Source organism: Epargyreus clarus, unplaced genomic scaffold, assembly GCF_041222505.1.
Source record: "Epargyreus clarus isolate Ecla_fem2 unplaced genomic scaffold, WU_Ecla_fem_2.2 ptg000021l, whole genome shotgun sequence".
Taxonomy (NCBI): Eukaryota; Metazoa; Arthropoda; class Insecta; order Lepidoptera; family Hesperiidae; genus Epargyreus; species Epargyreus clarus.
This window is the reverse complement of record NW_027332228.1, coordinates 5,725,435-5,748,360: the sequence shown is the minus strand read 5'-3', so window position 1 is coordinate 5,748,360 and position 22,926 is coordinate 5,725,435. Positions and strand designations below refer to the sequence as shown.

Sequence of the window (22,926 nt, the reverse complement as noted above, 5' to 3'; positions counted from 1 at the left end):
ATTCTGAAACTTAACGCCACACCCATTTAAAACACTAAAAACAGCACATATTAAGACTCGATGAGCATGCTCCAAATGTTTGGCAATCAAAGTGACGCGGCGAAGAATTTAAATGGATCAAGAAGCTTTATCGCAGGCGCATTCAAATTACATTGTCGCGAAATAGACGCGCTCAGCCTTTGTATGACATAGAGATAACAGTTGATAGCAGACTGGAACTTCGACTCCGGCGGCACCACTGGCACGCCTTTCTGCCTTATAACAGCAGAGTTAAGTGCAGGTGTATTCTGGTTTGAAGGGTATGGTTTGGTAACATACTTTTCCGAGGCATTCCTGCTTAGTCCTTAGGGTAGCGGCGCATCTGTGACCAACCTCAGGCGAGAATGTCTTATGTCTAGGGTGTAGGGTGTGTAGGGTGGGCGGCAGTAGCCACTTAACGTAGTCCACACAATAACAGTGTTAAAAATGCACTAAAAATGTTATTTTAATAGCGCTGGAAGAGGGAGACAGCGAGACATACTTATCTATCCGAGACATTCGAACTTAATCTTAAAGGTTAACAACGAATCTATGGCCAACCACAGATTACTTACAAATGTCCACAAGCAGCAGTAGTCACTCGTTTATTAGCTCATTGGCTACTTTAATATTCCAAAAAAATACTCGTAAAAAGGTATTCAATGAAAATAATAATAGTATATTTACCCTTTCCATATCCTTTAATACGACAAAAGCGTCCCGAGTACAGCTATAAATCTGATCAGGCGTAGGGCGGGCGTAACCTAATCATATCAAAACTATCACAAGGTCGATCCATAACCACAAAACAGCTGACACTAGTTTGAGATTATCCCACTTCTGATTTTAATACATAAAACTACTTCTTAGTCTAATTTACAACTTTTGTTATTCCCGCGTAAAATACAACTCTCTCGCCAATAGCGTTATTTTTTTTTTTTATGCTAATGCATACAATCGTGTAACGCATACAGCCGGTACTATATAGTCATTTATATAAATGGGCACTTATTATTATAAAAATAACACATGAAAATAACACAAAATAATTAAAATAATACTATTATTAAATAATTTGAATAAATTACTAACACTAGGTTAGCACTATAACTTCTGTTCGATCTTTGTTCTTTGCTGTGTGATAGAACGCATAATGACCCAGACGATGCCAAGTCGTAAACACTAACTCGGCTGTTTCGTAAATTATTTAGCGCTGAGGCAACTCAAAACATAAAGGTTTCATAAAATGCACAGATACTAAGAAGCTACAGATTTATCGCAACCGCTAAATACGTAGTGCAATTAAAGTGTTAATGGAACTCGATTATAAAAACAATTTAGCTGTAAGAGTTTTATTTCTTTAGACGCCGTTTTTATTTGACTCATACTTTCAGAATTTCTTGTATTTTAACTAATTCTTAAGGATAAAGAAAACGAACCGGTTATTTTAACACTTTGTTTATAAATTAAAAAATATATTTCATAGCATGTATTCTTACGGCAATCTAAATTACTTAAGGTAAAAATTTAGTTTTCAAATATTGTTTTAAAAGTGATTATAGCTAAAATTAAAGTAGTTTTTTATCAACTCATTTTATGTGGATGTAAAATGGCACTGCACACCTCATTTATTTATTATGACAAGCTCGAATGAGCTTTTCCGCCCACACCGTTACGATAATCTAGCGTTCTTGTTGATATTAATGTAGATTGCTCAAATCCGTCTTATTATCAGACCACACACGATCAAAATTAAATTGATTAAATGATACGTGGTTGGAAGGTACAAAAAGTAAATATGAATCTTAGATGAGTAATTTTTTTTTATAATATAGGAGTAGCAGGCAGAGAGTATGCAGTCTACCTGATGGTAAGTGGCTACTGCCGCCCATGGACATCTGTAATCAACTTCAGATAAGATTAGATTCTGAGTTCGGCCACAGATGCGTCGCTATTTTACCACCTTTGATGCTGTCAGCTGATTATTGGAACATGGTACTACTGCACATATACCAGGTACGTATTTCTGTTTACATTGATACCAGGCACGTCTCCCAGGATTATTCTATCTGGCTTGTGTGTTTTTTGGCTTTTCCAGTGGGAATAGTAGAAGGCGATTAAGAGATTGGCATCTACCTATGAAGTTACTCATATCCTACGATATCCATTATGTACAGCCAACTATAATGACTGCGGTAAAATATTTTTTGGAGGAGCTTTAGAGAGAAGGAAGAAAGAGAGCTTAGGAGCTTTAGACAGCAGGAAAAGGTTAGATTAAGCCCGATAGTCACTACCGAACCTATCGCACAGGAAACTACCTCGATTTGGTCACAGATAATTTACAAACTAAGAAATAAACTGGTGTGTTCCATTTAAATTGCTCTGCTCCAAACCAGAACTCAACAGCTAATATGCTACTAATGCTAACAACTTAAACCATAACCGGTCCATCTTGACGTGAAATTCATAACAGCCTGCTTCTAGTACCTAACTTAGGTAGAGCTTTTGAAAAACCTTTTAAAAAGTTATTACGGGTACAGATGTAAGTAACCCGGGTCGGTGCTAAGAGGATTACTCGCTCCAGTTTCAAGGCCTGTCGGAGGCTGTTTTTTTGCCGCTCGCAAGATTGCTGCAGCTTTAAAGCTTCTCGGTGAAAAGAAAAGCACAGTTAAAGTACGATCCGGTCTCATTTAATCTGCAATATTATAAAAATGCAACTACGATGTTTGTTTTTTATAGTGTAAATAAAAATGTGATAATCTATTTCAGTATATTCTAAAGTAGTGCTACATAGTTTTTGCCTGACTCATTTATCTAGAATGATCAATGTCTCTATAAGATCTAAAACTAATAATTCCAGATAAATAAGTTGTTAAAGTTGCTTGCTACATTTATGATATCAAAATGGGTCTGTCCCTACAAATATAACAGTCCTGGGGTGTACTCCACTACGCTATTCCAGTGCAAATTGGGGAGGGGGTTACATGTTAGTGGCCCAACATGTCGGATGCATGTGACAAACGTGTCAGATGTTTATAAACCGCCTATGAGGCCTCCGACGAGGTTTGACACTTCTATTTCTACAATAATAATTAGCACCGATGGCTCGTGGGAGGCTTCGAGGCATAGAAATCACATATAATTTAGCCACTAGTCATCCATTGTAACTTCTGATCGCGCATGATTACGCTGAATTTTCTAAATCAATTGAAGTTCTTTTTTTATAATATAGGAGTAACAGACGTGCATGCAGTTCACCTGATGGTAAGTGGCTACTGCCGCCCATGGACATCTGTAATCAACCCCAGATAGAATTAGATATTCCTACCTGAGGTCGGCCACAGATGCGCCGCGACCCCTGAGGACTAAGCTGGAACGCCTCGGAAAAGTATGTCTCCCTTACCACATCCTTCATAACGGAACACAGCAGCACTTAACACTGCTGTTAGTAAGCAGAAATAGGTGTGGCGGTGGTGCCGCCGGAGTCCAACAGCAAAGGGTTCTACCACCTTAAAAGTTGAACACAAGCACATTCATTCTTCAAAATTGAATTACGAATCTATAATAGTAACTAGTTAAACGAAATACGAGTGCACTCAGTTCCTTATTCCGCTTTCGCTAGCTATGTTTGAAAAGGTTGAAATTTTGTATCTCATGCAATTGTTAGGAAAACGGGTCACAGCTCATTGCATAGGAAATTGAATGAAGTTTTTGTCAACTTTGAAGTGTCCTCGTAATGAATAAGTTGAATGTTTATTTTCAAGTTAGTGTGCTAACGACTACTATTGTTGAAGTTATAAACAAATTTTGTGTTATTGTATTAAACTTGGCAATGTAATATAGTACGATAGATAATAAGTTTGGAAGACAGGACGAACCACAAAGAGAACCAGAACTCTTTCGTCCACCACTCGGGCTGCACCACCGCTTCACCTATTTCTGCCTAATAACATTAGTGTTAAGCGCTGCTGTGTTCTGGTTTGAAGCGTGTGGTAAGGGAAACATACTTTTACTAGGCGTTCCAGCTTGGTCCTTAGGGGTAGCGGCAAACCTGTAGCTAAACTATATGCTCGTGTGTTATTTCTATATTATAAAAAAGTAATACTAAAAAAGAAGAACTAAATGCATTTTTAAATTCTCATACCTTGCGTAGTTAAGAAGTGGTCATTTACGTCTAATTCTACTAAGTAATCCTCTTTGTTTCTCCCCTGTTTGTTAAACTACACTGTCACTGTGTATTTGTTAGGAAAGTGCACAGAGAAAACAGGTTTAAGGTGAAACAAACTTAATTGTATTTTTGTGGCGGCTATAAAATAACAAATAGCACTGTTTTAACGATTTTGTTACTGAAAAGAATTGGTTATTTAAGTGCACAGTGTCTCCTGCAATAAATACTTAAACTGTTATACCTATAGGTAATTCATGCCTGCACCTAAAATTACCTTATTATTAGTACATTAATAATAAATTAAATAGTGAATGTATGTAATGTATGAGTTATGCATTATACCCGCTTAAACCAAAAGTCCATTTCGATATTACAGATGTCCCTAAATAGATATTTTTTTTTTTTTTTATTATATGTATTTAGTATACTTTGATATACTAAATACATACTTTGGAAAAGACGAAAAAAAGGCACGACATATTGTGTCACGGATCGTTTTTTTTCACGAAATTGTCTTTCATAGTTAAATGGAGTTACTAGTTTACCCGTATGAAAAATAGTGGGAATCGAACCGGGACCTGTGGCATATTACTAGGTTCGTCTTCTTCTTTAACCATTATTCACTCAATGGTGTTTCCATGTGGCTCGATCGCCCATATTTATCCAATGGCGGCTTGCTATTTTAACCAGGTTGTCAGTCCATCGTGCCGGTTGCCTCCCAACGTTTCTTTTTCCTCGTTTTGGTCTCCACTCCAGGACTTTTCGGGTCCATCTGCCATCATTTCTCTGGAAGACATGCCCCGCCCATTGCAATTGGTGGTGCGCTATGGTTCGAGCTAAGAGTATATCAGCCACTCCTGTCCTCTTTCTGATTTCCGCGTTAGGGATACGGTCTCGCAAGGTAATACTTCACATAGCACGTTCCATGTTTCGTTGCGCAACTTGGAGTTTGGTGATGTGCTGGCTAGTGAGGGTCCATGTGTCCGCTCCATACGTCACGACAGGAAGGATGCACTGGTCAAAAGCGGGTCTTTTGCTCTTAAATACTTCAGACATATTGCTGAAAGCACCCCTTTATTACAAACTATAATTGCTTATTTAGAAAGCATTAACGTATATTGATCAATCTTGGCGCTTCTGTTACATATTAAATGCGTATACCCTGCACTGCACCTGAACGCAGTATTTCAATTTGGACCCATAGCGGTATTTCGGCAATATATTAGGCATGTACCACCACGGTAGTGTAAACGTTGTTAATAAGCCATGACGTAGAATATATTGCAGCGATGTAAGCTACAACCTCTCCACCGTACTCTTTTCACTGGCAAATTGCTTGTCTTCGCAGTAATTTACACGCTTACGTAGTTAAAATGATAGTGCTAAAACAGCTTCACTTTATAAATCGGTATTTATCTAATTAATAACAGTCAAAATAAAAAGTGACATTTTAATTGGTGAAATTATATTAATCTGTATCATAAATCATTTCTATAATATATTGGGATGACATTTGTGTATGGAAAAATATTTCTGTTTTATGTATACTTATCGATATCACATTCCGTATCCTTATCATCATCATCATCATCAACCCATTACTGTCCCACTGCTGGGCACGGGTCTCCTCTCAGAATGAGAAGGATTAGGCGGTGGACTACCGCGCTGGCCAATTGCGTATTGGTAGACTTCACATACATTTGAGATTATTTTTTATAAATCTCTCAGGTATGCAGGTTTCCTCACGATGTTTTCCTTCGCCGTTTAGCAAGTGATACTTAATTTCTAATACGTACACGTACTTTGAAAAATCAGAGGCCTTTGATTTGAACCTCGAATCCCTCGATCGAGAGGCCGAGTTTCTTAACCACTAGGCTATCACTGCTACATCCCGTATAGATAATTTTATTTTAAGCATACCATTAATTTTAACAAAACACTTCTGGTAAACGTCGGAGTGTCATCTTATGCCGTAATTACACGATCAATCAGAGACCTTATACGGTTTTATGTTAAACTTAGAGGAATAAATATGATATTAACTTACATTCTATTCAATTATAAACTCAATTATATTGGGTAATTACTATTAACATTTACGAAGATTTTATGCTGTAGTTTGCGCGTCTAGTTAATATCAGATGAACGAAGAATAACGGATGATTAATTAAACTTTCAAATATGAAACTTTACGCATTATTTTTATACCTATTACTTTATTGTTTTTGCTAACTCTGCGATTAAGGACTTATATTTTATATGGGTTTTAAATAATCATTATAACAAAATATTGAACACATTTTATATTGGTTGTATTGCGCACTTAAGGGACAAATGACATATTGAAGCTTTTAAGTTGTGACCGAAACCCTAACGATGCATTCCATCGGAATATATTCCGTCGTAAATATATCCGACATCTTAAAAAAGAAACAACGCCCCCCAAATGTTTTTAGTCTTTTCCTTAATTTAGTTTTTAACTTTGGAAAACAGAAGCTAAGCCATGGCCAAAACTGATGTTAGGTTATTGAAATGATAAAAGTAGGATAATATAAGGAATTTATTATGTTTCTAATATTATTAGCTTTTAGCAAGCCCGGGATCGCTCAGGCCTGGGACTAATGCAGCAAATGTGGTATTAAGAAAGTATCACATTTTGAGCATAATTGTAGTGAAACGCTAAAAACATACTTCATTACACGTAACATAATTAAAAACTAACAATCTCCTATATTATTTTAGCACATCATCACATAAAGGCTCGCATAAAATATTTTAAAAGTGTAATTTTATTCTTTTAGCCACTTACACTGCAGGACAAAGGTTAAAAACTATTCTGAGGGAAAACCACAGAGTAAAAAGACTACAGAGCTTCACTGAGCGACGTTCCCGCAAGAAAAGGTTTTTTCGCTATTAAAACTTAATGCGCTTCATATTAAAAAGGAGTATTTTAAAGTTGATATAAAAAATAATGTTATGTATAGTCATCGTAATAAATAAGCCATTATAAAAATACACATTTAAAATGATAGTGAATATAAATGATAGTACGAATATAACTATTATCTCCAAAATAACACAGCTGCACCAATCACGTTATTAAATTATTACCAAATTCCTTATTTCCTGTATCACAAATCGTGAACTGTTTCAAATGTTCACTTCCTTGAATTCTCCAAGATTCATTAAAATGCAAAGTAAATGAATGACAATCGTTTCACGTATTACCTTGTTGCTAAGTTAAGAACAAATTCTACATAAATAATATAAGATATGTTTAAAAGCATCGTGGCTGGTAGAGACAGGCTATCTTGGAACGATCCACGCCAAATTCTCGCGCCGTACCGCTTTAGGGCTGCCGCCAATTTCTTTTAAAACTCCGGTAGGAACGTGGAATATTATTATCTATATACTAAAATATACTAATAATTAGATAGTTAATTGTATCAGGCGTTACTTTGCGGAAATCCATGCTATTAAGTTAAGATATATCATCATACATATTTGTAGCGGATTGTTGCAAAGTAGTTTCAATCTTAACTTAATACTAATAATTAGTATTTATTCACAGTTAAATATTTTCTTTATTATATGCGTTTGTAATGGCTTATCTCATAAAAAAAACTAAACGTGAATCTCGAATAAATCTTGGAGTCAAAAGTCGAGAATTACTCGTAATAGCGTGTCACTATGAACTTAACTTTAACTAGACTTATTGCAAAACATGGTATATTTTGTCCACTAATTAATCGAAGTGCTATTAAGTTAGTTTTACTTGCTATGATGTTGCTATTGTTTAATTATATTATAAGTTCTTTTTTACCAAAGCCAAAACCAGTTTTAAAGCTAAAAGCTAAAAAGGATCTAAATTGTTCAGTTATAGACATTGTTAGTTTGATACATTTTTAGATACGGGAAGAACAGATTTCAAATAGTATAAGATTAGATTAACTGTGGAGCGCAGTGGCTAAGACAGCGCTGCTCGGTATAATCCGTGCGAAATCTGCTTGCACCGCACCTCTTAACGGCTGCAGCCAAGTTTTTTTACCCCGTCTAGAATATTTAAGATTTTCCTTACAACTTTATTGTAAAAACTTTAAAACGTAATACAATAGACGGGTTTAAAGGCTAATTGTATTACACTTTGCCCGAAGGGTGTATAGTAGGTAAAACATGATGCTATACAAAAATAGTTAGGTTTTTAAAAACTCGGCAAAGTACTAGTTTACTTACAAGCGATAACACACTTTATTTAAACTTCAGCGCAAACACTTCTTTAAATTAGAATAGCATGGAACAGGCCTAATTTCGTAATGATAATGATATCGTATTTTACCGTAATTTTCTCTTAATAATTGGTTACAGCCTACACTATTTGAGTATGTAATAATGTCCACAAAACATACTCATTACGTTTAAAGAAAAAAATCTTTGACATTTCATTGCAACCATATAGGGAATACAAATATAGGGGTGGTTTAAACCGTAATCATAAAATAATCGACCACCTTTAAACGGGAAATATAGACAAGCTAAGTTTCTGAGCATCGTGGCGAGTAAACCAACACCGGAAAGTAAGCACTCTAAATAGTACAAGATTAGTTTTTGAGCGCCGCGGCTGGCGAAGACAGCTTCAGTTCGGAACAATTCGCGCGAAATCAACTCGCTCACGTCCAAGTAACTTGTTTTGTTTAAGATCCAAAAAGAAGTAGGTAGATTAAGACTTCAGACTTAATTGTACAAGTCTTAAAATAAACGATAATCGGTCGCTGTAATCAATGTAATATAATATAAGGGGGATTAGACATTCCTAGTCTCTACTGATAATAATAAAAAAGTAATATACAAAAAAACGATACCACAATTTCTTCTTCCCTGAACTCTTACTCTTTTTGTGGCAATTGGTTTAAAATTTCTATTTATTCTATGGTATAAAATCAGACATTGTTCTCCTTAAACACCTTACCTAATTAACTGAAACGCTCTATTTGAATCTTTTAAACGTTGCGCAAGTGCATATTTACACTTACAAAGCAAGCACGTCTTAAATTACTATTTCAAACCAATAACATTTGTTCCAGACTGTTAGTTAAGCGGATCGCTTTTACTAATTTAACGACGTTTGTTGCAAAGTTCGCTATTTTTAACAGTTTCAACCGTTCTCGAAAACAAAATTACGCTCTAAAATGGAGTTGTTTCTTAAATCGCAAGGTATTACTTCTCCAAGTCTGCGGCTGGTGGAGACAGCTCATCTGGAGAACAAATCATCAACCGTTAGAACGAATCAACGGGCTTTGTTTCCTGGAACCAGCTTACTTTACAAATGTTTTAGTTTTGAATAATAGTAATATTTAAGAAAATGTCTATGGAATGGGAATATGATTTTATGGAAAACTTATCAAGTCATGACAGTGAGTTTTATAAAAAAGCAGCAAATATAGATATTATATCGCAAAATATATGGGGAACTTTTTAGTGGATAAAAACTAAAAAAGGATTATAATTTATTCTTACAACAACACTTAATTTTATCGAAGCAAGCATCAACCGAAAATGCCGAAAAAAGTTTATCAATTAAAATGTTTTCAGCGAACACCGAGTGAATAATAAAAACGTTACATTTGGAGGGTCAGCCCGCACACATACAATGAACTGCCGTGCAAATTACATTTTTAACACCGAACCCCGACAATGCAAACTGTCCAAAAGAATGTTGTTTTGAAAATTTGAGTATCCGAAAGTTAAATGGAAAAGTTCGGTATTCAAATTGACAATCTCGACAAGAGCGGCCTTGTCCAACCCTCCGACGAAATGAGATTAAAAAATCGGTTCCCAACTGCAAAATAAATTAGGTAGTGACGATCGAGTGGAAGGAGAACAGTCTAGTCTGGGAGCGAGGCGTTTATTTTTGCCAAACACTTTGTTAACGGTCTAACATCTTTAAGTATTTTTAAAGAAAATGTTCGTACTTTAACCTGATCTTTACTTAAGAATTAGGGTATCAATTTATCCAAATTTTGTTCTTACTTTTTAGAGTCCCAAATGAGTAGTGAGTAGAATTTACTCGTATTACAAACTCGTATTAAAATATTACAAAATTGATAAACATAAAATTAGCTAAAATATTAACGTAATAAGATTTACGTTATTATTTTACAGTAAATGTAAGATTGTAAAGCTTTATGTTTCGCATATTGAGGCACTATCTCGGGCATAGCAAGGCATCTATTACCAATATCAGGTGCGACCCACGTCAATTTAAATTTAATGATCGGCATCCCTGGGTTGTAGTAAGTACTTAACGTCAAACATATTGCATCTGCATAATATTGGTAGCGTAGTGGTTGAAATTCGGCCTCTCTATCGAGGGGTCCGAGATTCAAATCCCAGGCACGCATCTCTGATTTTTTTTTTGTTTAACTATGATGTAAAACATCGTGAGAAAGCCTGGCTACCTGAGAGATTTATAAAAAAATCTCAAAGGGTTGTGAAGTCACTTGGCCAGCGCGGTGGACCATGGCCTAATACTTCTCATTTTGAGAAGAGACCCGTGCCCAGCATTAGGACAGTAATGGATTGATGACGATACTGCATCTTCTACTCTACTTGTGACACGCAATTATCGATCAAAATAATCTACTTCTAAATTCACTTCCAAATGCTCATTGAACTTGAGGAAACCTATTTTTAGTTTGCGTAAAACTCAAACAATACTTCGAAACAAAATAGACGGGAAACATTTCCTATTTTTAGCTTCAAGTTGTCGCAACTCTTATTCACTTAGTAAAAGTGTTTTCTCTAAGGATTTTTCTTGTAAATGGGAATAAAACTCCTAATTCTTTCGCAAGGATAAAAATACAATTTTTGGCAGAACTTCGAATGACATACCTATTATTTGACCTATATATTTTTTTATGATTGGGATCTACGTTCATGTGTTTGACATTTGATACCAATTTTTAAGCTATGTGTATATTTGTGGTTGTATATTTTCGCAGAGAGATGTTAGTTTTGACTTTATTATTACTTCAATGATTAATTCTTTGAGCAGTTCTATTGAGAAACTGTGGTGACTTCACTGACCTACTTATCTATGCCTTACAGCAATAGTGTAACGATTTTGCTTTGTGATAAGACATTCGTATAAGTCATAACTAACCAACGGAGTTGTTAAAAATATTACTAATTAACTGCAAGGAGTCCGCTCCTTCTTGAGTTCACTAGCCGATGTAGCCACTCACCCTAATCAGTTATTTCAAAATTGATTTTTAGTTTTACATCATAAATATATGTTATTGTCCAGCATGGCAGAGCGGTTACCATACCTACCGTTTTGCAAAGGGTTCCGGGTTCGATCTTTGGTCAGACAGATATGTAAATGATGAATTTAGATTACTGTTTCTGTTCCGTGTCTGTGTATTCCCCTATGGATACGTCCATAGCTCCCATCACACAAATAATTCTAGTGCGGGTCTACAAGGGTAGAAAGTGTCTTTCTTAAATAACTTTATTCCGTACAGTTTATTTACGTATTTTTACACACGCTCATATGACAATACGAATGTTTGTTTTATACAAAAAAATCGAACACCACATATGAACATAGGGCACGTAACACGTTACCACAGTTGGACACAACAAGACAAGAACACGTGTGACGTGTCAAAGTGCCAAATTGGTTTCAGTACAGCCAGCTGTACATTTTTCCAAAATTCATTCCACATTCTTTATTTTGATTGGTCTGTTTTTGGCACGAGCAAACCTTGGTGTATTTTCAGTAAATATTGGCGCACAATGTACCAGATATTATGAAGAGATCAACATGCCGTTTATTATCATAATCTAACGTGTTTATTGATACGGATTTATCGACAGCAAGTTTTGATATTATTATGAACGGATGATATTATATTGCTATATTAGTAGTGTTATGCATTTATAAAGAGTATTCATGACGTCACAAATTGGTGTAGAGTGTAGAGAAGACACACACACTATAATGTTTCTTATGACTTAATTAATTTAATTAAAAATAAAAACACTTATTTTAAGTAAATTTAAATGCTTTAAAACTAATTAAGTTTAATTAGTCTGAGTAAAGACGCATTATTTGTTGCCTATGTACTATTGCAAAATATTATTTCTCATCCTTAAACTCTACAAATATTACCTAGTTTTTAGCAAGAGATCTTTCAAATAAATGCGAGACTTGGCTGGCGAAGTTAATAAAACTTAAAGTACATTTCCAAGATAGTCGTCACTGTAGCAAAAGTTAAGCTGCTCATAATTATACAATTTCACTGTATTTCTTACATCAAAGAAAACTCTAAGGCACTTAAATAGGACATTTAATGAAACGTAGTACGTAGTTGAATGCTACGCTAAATATACACTACTGTAGAAAATTTTGAATTAAATAGAGTTAATTTAAAATATCTCACTACTTTTATAAATTCACTGGTCTAAATCTAGATGAGCCAAACATCATCGACAATATAAAGGCTTACAGACTCCGCTGGCCCGGGCATCTTGCGAGGATGGAGGAAGATCGGGCGGTAAAGCGCCCATACCTGGGACGGGCGAGGTGTAGACGCCCAGTCGGCCGTACCAGATATCGCTGGAAAGATGAAGTAATGAAGGACCTGCGTGAGCTCCGGGTAGATAACTGGCTGGAGATGGCGCAGGACAGGCCGAAATGGTGTCTCTTGTGTATCGGAGGCTTAGACTCACTTTGGGTCGTTGCGCCAACGCAGTGAGTGGTCTAAATGCAAATAATACCAAATTGATCTTCAAAAATCTACGATTAGCTCCAAATATAGGAATAACTACATACATACGGACCGAATATCTATTTCTTAGACATTTAAATTTAATTAGTTCCGCATAATAATCTAAACTTGCACTTAAATATGTTCACTTAAAAAATACTATTTTGTCTTTACATGTCACAAAAAAATATTTCGCAACAACAAACAAAACAATTGCATGCTCGTTATTATTAAACAAGCACGTAGAAAGAAATTTGATAACCTTATTTATTTATTAATTAAATATGTAAAATTGGCGACTTATTTGACATTGACCTTTTATAGGGAAGAACCAGAAACGTTTTAAGCCTTTTTATTTATAAACAACTTTTCTATATCTCTAATCGTAAAAGGCGCAGTTTTATTTAGCTCTACAAATATAGCATCATATTTATAGGGAGCGCTTAATCTGTATAATATAATAATAGTGTATTTTATATACAATTATGCAGATTTAGCAGCGGTTGCCCGTTCGTCCACTTAACCCGGAATCACTGAAAACGCCATTATGAATATTGCTTACCGCGGTCATCGTTTAATAGAAGATCATATTTATAAGTTTGTTGGTATGTTGATCCCGACTATATTTCGATTGAAATTCTGTGGTTTTCTTAGTTCTCCGTAATATATGCAGCATACGTATAGGGACTTAATTTAAGAATGTCAATGAAGGTTTTTTCATGTTTTTTTCCTTCTTAATCGAGTCGATTATTTATATTTTTTTCTGATAGTTACTTTTACTTCTACAATGTACATAGCATACTAGGCATAGGTTAAAAGTAAGTTTTTAATTAATTATACAATTATACCTGAAGAAGTTTCACTTTCATATCTGTTTCAGCCTTATACATAGCGACAGTCCTTATGTTGCTAAGCCTCTCTGAAAGATGCTCGTCTCTTGAAGATTACTAAGTTAAAGTGCGCCGGGAATTTTCTAAAAAGAAGTTCAAGAAGACTACTTGTTTAAAATAAAATGGAGCATCTACCAAGTTACAACTTATGCATACACAAGCTAAAAACAAAATGTTGATAGACACGTTTCTAATATTACAAGAATTATTCTTGCCGTGTCGGGTACACCTATATTTCCCAATATGGAAAGATAAATTTCTTGTCGGGGACGTCTAAATTTATTCAGCTTATTATTTATAGGATACATAACACATGAGTAAACAATTTAATCCGCTCCCTACTCAATATTAAGTACACAGTAGTAGCACAGACACGTGACTGGGCGGAGTGATATTACTGTTCCATTTTTACGAAACCCTATAAATACCCTATAAATTAGATAATAATCTGTATTGAACGAGATTAATCAGTAGTATGTATTTTCTATCATCATCATTATCATCATTAAACCATTACTGTATAGTCATAGTCCACCGCGCTGGCCAAGTGCGAATTGGTAGACTTTACATACCTTTCAAAACATTTTTTTAAACATTTCTCAGATTTTCTCACGATGTTTTCCTTAACCGCTTAAGCAAGTGATAATTAATTTCTAATACGCACATAACTTTGAAAAACTAGAGGTCTGGGATTTGAACCTCGGGCCCTTCGATCAACAGGCCCTTTCTTAACCACTACGCTATTACTGTTGCTATTATCTCTACAATATTATTATTCCTACTCTGTTTAAAGTGAAACTCCTAGACACAACAGAGTAAATCCAACTGACATAGAACATACATCATCCGAACATCTGAATCTCCAGAAATAAACATTCAAAGCCACGGCTGTTGGAGCTGCCGAATAATTGGCAAGTGATGGTTCACGTTCATTATAAACCGTGATTAATGAATTGGGCAATAATAGGTACCGCAAGAACTAAATATTACTGGGGTTTGCGCGGACTTTTACTGCTTAGTGTATGAAATAATGTTTGCACTTATATTTCTTTATAAGTGAACAATTAAATGAGTGTGTACACTGTACATCGTCTCATGGACAAGGCAGGATGAATGTAGACATTGTGCATAATTTTATTTTGTGTTTTTTATTAAAATATGACTTGAATATTATTTCCGTTGTTTAAGATCTGCGCTTTATATATATGTATATATATAAATACATCATTTTGAAATCTGGCTGGCTTGGCTTTTATCTGATATCACCTAGTACCAATACCAAGTAATAGTTACAAATGTACATATATGTATAATAATAAGTTACAAATGTCTGTAGTAATTAGTAATTAAATCCTTATAGAGACGGGATATTACTAAAGTAGATCTGTAAGCGTTGCGTTCTGTCAAAGTCCTTGTAAGTATAGTCCGCGCCAAACTGCTAGTCCGCTCCGAGTCGCGTCGCAATAGCAAATTGCAAATATTAACGGGATGAAGACAGCGCGGAACCCTTCTGGCACTCGTCTACTGTCCGCTCTCGCCCACGGGTACAAAGCTGCGTTAGTGTGCCCTTACGGAGTATATGCTAACTAAACCTGCGCGCAACAACTTAAGAGCGGACTAGCAGTTTGGCGCGGACTATACCTATCCTGATTTACTATACCACGGTGCACGGCCGCGTAGTTAAAATATAAAAAAAAGAAAAAAAAGTGTGTGTGTGTCAGCTACGACGCACGATTGGAGTTTACTCCTTACGAACGATAATTATGATATATATATCGAATAGAAAATACAAATTAACCGCATCCATGTGTTTTTTGGATTCTTCTTCATTATCATCTAAATCAATTTCTTGCATATTTTCAAATATTTTTTCAACTTTAATCACTTGATGATTTGTTTAATAGTACATAAAAATACACGTATCAATGCATAGAAGTACAAGAAAACTTTAAAATCAAAACATTAAAACTTGATGGTTAGGTTGCTGTTTATGTATGTTGTATATAGATGTATATATGGGAGCATGGGTATAATAGCGCCATCTAGTGGCAAGTTTTATAAATTGTAAGTTTGCAAGTTTATCGATCTATGTATTTTGGTTCCAAATATTATAATGGTAACTTAATATAATTGTTTATATTAAAGTAAATTTTAATATAATATAATTATTTATATTTAAAACAATGTTAAACGTTTTATAACTTAAAACTTAATAATTATAATTTCTTTGCCATCTATAAAATATCCTTGTTGCAATTTACGGATGCAATTTATATGAGACTCAATAAACATGTTATTTTATGTAATTTGGATTGTTTCTGAATGTTTTATAATTCTAGAATTCATTTAAAACGTATTGCTAATTTTATATAACTTATTTTGAACATAATTCATTAGCAATAATTCTGTAATAAATATTAAATAATACTGTTTTGATTTTGCCCGTTTATCGTTGATAGATGGTGCTGATCAATAATGCATCCATTTTTATAAGTTAAATTAATATATCAGTAACTTACAAAAGCCTCTTTATGTTAAAAACTTATTTTGCTAATATTATATCTTATTCAATTGCTTACTGATTTTATATGTTACTCTTCTTTAAAAACGTTCTTAAAAGATTGTTAATCATATTATGGCGCCAATGTTCATATTTTTCACAGTGTTTATAAATGATCAAACCTATACGACGTTTTAATGTTTTATATATTGCTAATTATTTTATTGTAATAATTACTTTCATATGGGATTTGAACTTACTGTATTTTAAATTAATAAAAGCACTCTTGATTCATATTTTGGTTAAAAACGCTACTTCCTTTTTGAGAGAATATGATGATTGTAATAAAAAGGAGGGATTGTAATGGATCATTAATATATTCGTATTTGGCTTATTTTAAATTATCTATGTTTTATTTGTGGCTAAAAATACTTTTAATATGTAGTCTGTGAACCTATTTTACCGATACAACGCATTCCTTCACGTCACTAGTACAAAAAAATAAAATTATGACATTTCTATTCAGTGACTTCACTGGTGTTGCGCGTAAAGTGTGTGTTCAATATTCAAATTTGTGTTCAATATTCAAATAATTTGTATATGATAGTTCCGTAATATTAAACTAGATGGCGCTGCTAAAACAGCTGTTGAATCACGCTGTTGAGAACCTTTCGTAGATACTATAAGAGGCCCCTTTTAAATTTATTAATATATATTCAGTGGAACATATAAGTGTGTTTTTTATTCAAGTGTGGTTAGTAACAACCCCTCAGCCCCCTCACCTCTCTCCGAATTCGAACAGTGTGGATATATATGTTTGTCTCTTTCTACGTCACGCCTCAACTTTTCGTGTTACACTTGATTTTACTCCTCATAAAATTTCCGTACCGGGCCTTATAACTCAAACCGTTTCTTAAGGAGTAAACTCCAAAAACATTTACACAATATTAAAAAATAAAATCAGTCGAAACTGCTTACAAATGCATCAAAAATATCAAGGGATTTATAACAATGGCGCAATAAATTAAGATGGGTACCGTCGGATTTACTTAAGCTAATATTCCGACGACTTAATCGGTTCCGCACACAAAAACTTTGTTCATCATTTCCTCTTCAGGTTTGACTTCGGAAATCCCTTCTTAGACAACTCTTGGATCATAAAAAGGTATGTTTGCAATCTTCAGAAAGCCCAATTTAAGTTTCGTCATTAATAAGCCACCTTATAATAATAAAACATTGACTTAAATGGGAGTCTATTACGAAAATGATCATTTTTTTTTATAACATTAAAGTAGCGCACTAATGTGCACTTCACCTGATGATAAATGGGCATTGCCGCCCACGGACACCTAACAGATGCATTGCATGAAACTCTTGAGGGCTAGGATGATCGCCACCCCAAAAAGGACGGCGGTATGTGTGGTCGCATACTGTCGTGAACACCAGATGGTGTGGGAGGAGCGAAAACTGCTCTCCCAGGGCAGAGCCCGATCGGGGCATCGCGCTTGGAGGACTCCGGTTCCGTTCCGTCGGAGATCCTGGAGTTCGCCAAGAAGCGTTGAGGACGGCCACCGGGGGGATTTTAGAGCGGTAAAAAAAGGATGATCACATTTTATGTAAGCTTACGTCGAAGCGCAAGAGCTGCTCGTACTCATACAAATAATTGTGGCCCCTGTCGAACCATACTGATTTTACCACTCGTCATATAAGAAATTAACGTTCTATTGTAATCAAATCAATGGTCAATGAGGTCCTATATTAAGGGACACCTTCAAATAATATAGGTTTTTGATGCATTCATAAATAAAATTACTTTACCTACTGTTCTCTAATTCCATATTTAGTTATTCATAGACTTTACAGTTCAAGGGTATGTTTATTTATATTTTTATAGTTATAGGCATCATTTTATTATATTCTAGTGTTGATACGATAAAATGCGATAAGTTTTAACGACAAAGAGTGGAAAAAGTGCTCTTTATTCTCTCTGTTGGAATAATAGCGATTTGACATCCATTGTTGAATTTCGAAAAATAATAAGAGGGGAGAAAAACTTCTGAAGTATCTTGAAAATCTTTTTGCATTTGAACTTTATCTATGTATACGAAAATACGATGAAAATGTAATGGGCCCAAAATAATATCTATCTAAACACTCAGAGGATTCAGGTAAAACCGATTGAATTCGATGAAATCATCATAAGCTAATATTTATATAAAAATATTCCATAAACAAGAATAACTAGGTCAACCAGCTAACCAGTTAATGTTAATCATTTATGCGTAAATTACGGAAATTCTCATAATTCAATAATTATATACGCGAAAACAAGCACACAGCAACGCAGCTCGTGTGATTCGTAACTGATTCACAAAGTTAAACAACGTCGCTCATGAACGGAAAGTTGATCGGTGCCCACTAGTAGCTAAATTTTATATGCGCTTCGGTTCTTCGGAGGACACAGCCGTCGACCCGCTTGTTGCGTAAAAACTTGGTGAAAGGTATATAGGCATAAGAGGCATATAAGAGTAATAGCCCATATAACTACCATAGCCAATAAACATTATTGGAGTATCGTGGTAAAGTATACCCCAGGCCGCTCGTAGTTGTGTGCGGATAGAAGCACATAGTCACAGCCAAACACATTTTTAAACCACTTATTAAACGCATCTTATTAAATATTATTAAATTGCATTATACTCAACTAAACTAAGGATCAATGAAGACAATTTAAAAAGCATACAAAAGAATGTTTGCTACCAAATTACTGGATCGTCAACTTTCGACGCGACAAAGGAGAAATCGACGGAAAAACCTATCAAAACTTGAGAAAATTCAATAAAGGTACTTGGAAAGTTTGTTAAAGCAAGTAACGGGAATATTCCTATAAAAAAGAACCTCAATTTACGTCGCCGGTAAAATAAAAATAAAGGCAATGCTTCGAGGAAGAATCGAGTTTGTTTAATAACTTCGTCCATTCCTCCTTAGCTACCTACTCAATGTTGCGGCATATTACATGATATGAGAACCTAATTTTCAAATACCAAACTAAGTTAACATATGGATATTTTTAGTTTATTGCCAATCGTAGTTTTTTTTTAATAAATTTCCAATACACATATAACATGGAAAACGCAGAGCTGCATTTCTGTCATTCAAATCACGGACTCCCAGATAGAAGGTGCAAATTTCTAACCACGAGGTTTTATGGTAAAGAAAAACATCGTCAACATATTTGAAAGTTTTTTAAAAATACATCCAAGGTGTGTATGGTCTACCAACATGTATTTACCCAGCATAGTGGATAGAGCAGTGATAACCTAGTGGTTAAGAAATTCGGCCTGTCGATCGAGGGGTCCGAGTTTCAAATCTCAGGCACCCATCTCTGATTTTTCAAAGTTATGTGCGTATTAGAAATTAATTATCACTTGCTAAACGGTGAAGGAAACATCGTGAGGAAACCTGCATACCTGAGAGGTTTATAAAAAGAAATCTCATAAGTATGTGAAGTCTACCAATACGCACTTGGCCAGCGCGGTGAACCATGGCCTAATCCTTCTCATTATGAGAGGAGACCCGTGCCTAGTAGTGGGACAGTAATGGGATGATGATGTGCGCTACATATGACGTATATTATACGTATAGTATCGCGCATATAGTTACAACCGTTAGTGTAAATATTTATGTGCCATCATTAAGCATTATTGCTGTCATTGTCGTAGCAGTTAAACTGCAAATATTTATGTGCCATTACTACTATTACTGCTGTCAATGTAAAGTCGCGCGAATTACACCTTTTTAAGACAGAGATTTTCTGCATACATCTATTATACTCTACCATGGCCATACAAAGCAATTTCTCTTTGTTGTTAATTAGGCTCAAACCTAAAAAAAGGTATCCTATGCAAGCGATCCGATACCCCCTTTAGTTGTATCTTACGATAGGCAGGTGTAGTTCTATTATGATCCCGAGACAACAGAACAAACCTAGCCTCAAATACGTATTTCAAAACATAACATTAAACAAGAACAGCGATAGCTTATCAACTATAAAAAAATAAATTTCATTTGGCGCAGCTTAGTTTCCTTCTCAAGATTAAAAATGGAATGTCAAATCGGACCTGATAGACTTTTCCGATACAAGCAGCGCTTTAATCGCCTGCTGAAACTTAAAAAAATATATAATTAAAATGTATCTATAGTTGGAATATTTTTTAAGACTAAAGTAGCAAGCGAGCTTGCGTGCAGTCCACCTGATGGTAAGTAGTCACTGCTGCCAATTACATGTATAACCAATTCCATATTATTATAGTTTTACCTATACACAATCGTGGATGTGTTGCCGCTTTTTAACTTCAAAATAGATATACCATTTTTGTAGTTAATGAGTTTCACAATACACGTCTTTATGAGCACCACCTTCACACTAATAAAACGCAAAATATGAATAAATAATGAGCAATAACAACTACAATAAAAAACATGGATATCAAAAAAGAATTACTGGTACATAAATCAAAAGATACGGGAAAACCAATCCTTTTGCCGACAATTAGTAAAGCGCTTGAAGGCTTTATTAGTGCCGCCATTATCTACCGGGGCCGCCCTAGTCTGATTGTTATCAAGAAGCGTGATAAGCCCTCTTAAGACTAAATCACTTAAGATAATTGCCACGAGTGATTACCCATTCATTAACTAAACACGGTAAACCCGTCCTTTAAAGAATTTCAAACGTATTCGAATTGTATGTTAAACCACATTCAGTGTGGCCAACGCCCCATCTATTTCTGTATGAAAACAGTTTTAAGGCAAAAGTAATAATATAAGGTTCCATCATACGCCATTTGAAGTCACATACCATTAGGCTGTCTGCCTACTCGAATATTTTCAGCTGCTTCTATAATATAGTAAACGATACATATTTTAACAATACGTATGGAAAATACAAACGTCCAAAATAATGTTATACCAATATTACTTATAAACTATTACAGTTACTGAACGTTACTTTCATAAAAAATACATAAAGTAAAGGAAAGAAAAAAAAAGAAGGATAAACACTTATATCGACTAAAATATAATATAACAACAAAATAAATGACACGTTTCAGAAAGTATTCTACATAGAATAAAGTAAGTGTATCCATGAATTTATTAAGCTTTATCATGAATGACGAAAAAATAGGTCACAAAAGAAAAAACTAGTCTAGACAGTCGTATGTGTAATGAAATGGTCATATAGTTAGGATCACGAATGTTGACTACGCAATTTGGGCTACTCAAATACTAATTAATCATAATAAAATTGTTTTACTCACGCAAACGTCGTGCTGTTTAGCATAACACAGCTGATGATACCTGAAAATAGAAATAATAATATAAATATCTTTCATTTTAATAAAGAAGTAGCAAACAAGCATGCTACCCTCTTGGAAAGTCCACTGCCGTTTAAGAATATCTGTAATCAACCCTCGATAAGTTAGATTTTTTTTGTGTACGAGGGGGAAACCTTCAAAAGGTACCTGACGACGTGGCGACGACGGGTTATGTGGGATTTTTACCGCACTAAAACCCCCCCGGTGGCCGTCCACAGCGTTGTGGACGGCCAGTGTTGGTGAAGTCCGGGATCTACGACGGAATATAACCGGAGTCCTCCAAGCGCGATGCCCCGATCGGGCTCTGGAGGAGCAGTTTTCGTTCCATCAACATCGTCTGGTGTCTTCGACGGGATGCGACCACACATACCGCCGTCCATCCCGGACATACCGTGCTGGAAATTTCGAGCTCCCACTCTTGCACCCCCAGCCCCGGAAGCCCCCTTTTGGTCGCCTCTTACGACATGCAGGGAATAGCGTAGCCCTATTCTAGTCCCGGGACAACAGGGACAAAGATTAGAGTCCTATATGATAATAACAACAGGGGCGTTGCTAATGCTACTCCTGAGGACAGAGTTGGAATGTCTCGTAAATATTCCTTACACACCCTTCAAACCAGACACAGCAATGCTTAACACTGTTTTTATAATTAAAAATATCTATGTAAATATAAAATAGGCCAGCCTTACTTTACATTTAACTGTATCAGCATTAATTTCAGAGCATTATGAACAATCTTAAATAATAAAGGAGTTCTATTGGAAACTTATCACCAATACGTTGCTAATCCCACCCTTAGAAGACCCTACCTTTTGACGTAAAACCGTTTGATCTATTTCTGCCTGACTACATTTTTGCAAATCAGCCGTGTAATATAGTATTATAAAACTTTTGTGCAATATGCATGTAGTGTTTATTTTTGCAATCGAGCCCTAATTAGATGCAACGTCGCATTATAATGTCTGGGAAATTATATTTTCAAAATCGCGAACATAATTATTGACACAATTTCGGACACAATTTAAAACATCAATAAAAATTAGACAAGTAGGTACGACAACACTAAAAAAACAGGATGTAGTATGTTAAAAAAATACAAGCCAAGTTTATAAACTGTATTCAACTGGGAGTTGAACTTGGGAACTTACACGTCAGAACAAATCAAATTAAATCAAAAATATTTTATTCAAAGTTCTTTTCAGGACTC

The 22,926-nt window shown here is 35.0% G+C and overlaps 1 protein-coding gene across 4 annotated transcripts in view; it reads right to left on the bottom strand.

The window, feature by feature from the left end:
- Positions 1 to 22,926, bottom strand: part of heph (polypyrimidine tract-binding protein 1 heph) — a 534,307-nt gene that overhangs the window by 366,492 nt on the left and 144,889 nt on the right. For 3 of the 4 annotated variants that reach the window (XM_073084198.1, XM_073084200.1, XM_073084199.1), the window contains exon 2: positions 21,663 to 21,702. The exons of the other annotated variant lie outside the window; for it this stretch is intronic. The gene's annotated coding sequence lies outside the window, so the exon portion shown is untranslated. The remainder of the gene's footprint in view (positions 1 to 21,662; positions 21,703 to 22,926) is intronic. 4 annotated transcript variants of the gene reach the window in all.